Source organism: Arachis ipaensis, chromosome B02, assembly GCF_000816755.2.
Source record: "Arachis ipaensis cultivar K30076 chromosome B02, Araip1.1, whole genome shotgun sequence".
NCBI lineage: Eukaryota > Viridiplantae > Streptophyta > Magnoliopsida > Fabales > Fabaceae > Arachis > Arachis ipaensis.
This window is the reverse complement of record NC_029786.2, coordinates 107,302,343-107,304,539: the sequence shown is the minus strand read 5'-3', so window position 1 is coordinate 107,304,539 and position 2,197 is coordinate 107,302,343.

Genomic DNA, 2,197 nt, shown 5'->3' with positions numbered 1-2,197 from the left:
TTTTGTTAAAAGAAACCCAAGGTTTTTCTCTTCTTCGTTTTGGTCCAACTTTTTTTTTGGTGTGGTCACTAAAGAAGTCCAATGTGGAGGGTTGTTATAATGGACCAGGATTGCCAACTCAACTAAAAAAAAAATCAATTTATTGTTCCTAAAAAAAGTTTTAGGAAAAAACAAGATTTTTACTAAGAAATTTATTGTTTTAATAAACTAGGAGTGTGTTTTTTAAATTTTTGTCTCTTTTCACTTGGTATTTTCACTAAATTTAATAAAGACAAAAATAAGAATAGAGTAAAAAAAAAAAAAATAGTTGAATACTCCTATACCAATATTTTTTAAAACTTATCATAACTATATTTAAATGACTGATATTATAAGTGTATGAACTATGAAGTATCAAATATCAATAAGAACTATGAATCTATGTCCAACAAATTTTTTTCCTTATTGTTCTCCTTCTCCAAAATTGATATAATTATGTTACCTACTTAATTATACATTATATTCCCAAAACTCTGATTATGTTCAATATTTTTTGTAATTTTTTTTTTTAAAATCTCACTTTTTCTTGTGCCATTAGTTCTTGTGATCATCTAATAATTAATCATTTTTAATAGATGAGTTCTATCTTTAATTAAAAAAATCTAAATTATTATACTTCTCACTTATATATATTTGATCACATTCAAAATTTAATATATTTCTTACTTTTTATCAATAGGTCATATTTAATATCCAAACGGCACTACTTTTAGAAATTCATTCATAATTTAATTCCATGTTTTTTAAGATCCATAATGTGTTCATTGTCATTAAGGAAATCATCTATTTATAGCATATCCACGTTTTCCTAACATTTGCCTAACACATATTATATGCATCAAATTTCCCATCTTAGAAAAAGCCATGGAACCCTTTGTCCTAATTGGTGGATAAATGTGTCCATATCATTCAGAAAAGTCCATCCAACATTGTTTGTCACGCTTTGGGCTTGATTACAACAATTTTCTTTTTTATAAATGAAAAATTAATTATTTTTAAATTAAGATAATAAAATACACATTTTATAGAAATTACAAATTTAATAGTGATTAAACTCACACTTTATTACTTTATAAAATTTTCATTGTAAAGATCTAAATTCATTTCTTTTATAGCTCATCAATCAAACCATGCATGTATTCCATCCAAATAATTAATTCTTAACTAATAATGTCTTTGCCTCAAAGTATGTCTACCCTTTTCTCCTCTCAAGTTGATTCTAAATAAATAATTATATTGGTAATCCAATAAAGGCGAAAAAAAAGGAGGCTAAAAGTGTGATTTAATTTAGTCATTGAATTTAAGGAAGTATGTAAAGATATTAAACTTTATGTAAACAATTTCCCCACTCCTCTTTATGTTCATGGCTTCAACTGATAAATCAAAATCATTAATGATATAATCCACACAAGAATAAAGACATTAATCATTACTTCATTAGCATACATAAAGTTTAGAGGCTAACAAATTTAGAGTAATTTGCTCTCATTGAAGGTACAATTTTTGTTCAAGACTAATTAAATTATTTTTTCATGTATAATGTATGTTGAGTTTAATTATTACATATTTGCACCCTATTGTTTTGGTTTGCATGTTAGATAAATCAAATAAAAATCATTTATCCTTTTAAAAGTTCTAGTTTTCTAATAAAGTACTTCTACTTTATCTCCATCTAATTTTAAGAGTCACTAAGAATATTCACATTTTCTATTTCTTTTTCAAAGATCACTTGTTAAAAATATCAAAGTAGAATAACAATATAGAAAAAAAATATTTAATTATGACATTTTTAGTAATATCCAATTTGTAAAATTTTATTTTTTCTATAAAATAAAAATCTTTCCATTTTAGTATTCTTAACAATTGATCTTAAATTATTAATGCCTAAATAAAGCTTATGGTACTCTAATTAATTAATAATTTTAATTTTGATTCATTGTCAATATAAAATAATTTTACACGTGCATCTAATTACGTAACGTCACATCAACAAAAATAATTCTCTTTTACTTTGATCGCGTAAATAGTTATTCAAAAGAACAAATATCGTTGTACGATTGAGTAAAACGTTTTACACTATCAGTGTATCAAAATTAAACTCTTAATTAATTACACTCAAATTAGATCCATGTTTCCCTTTTTTTTTTTTTTCATAGTT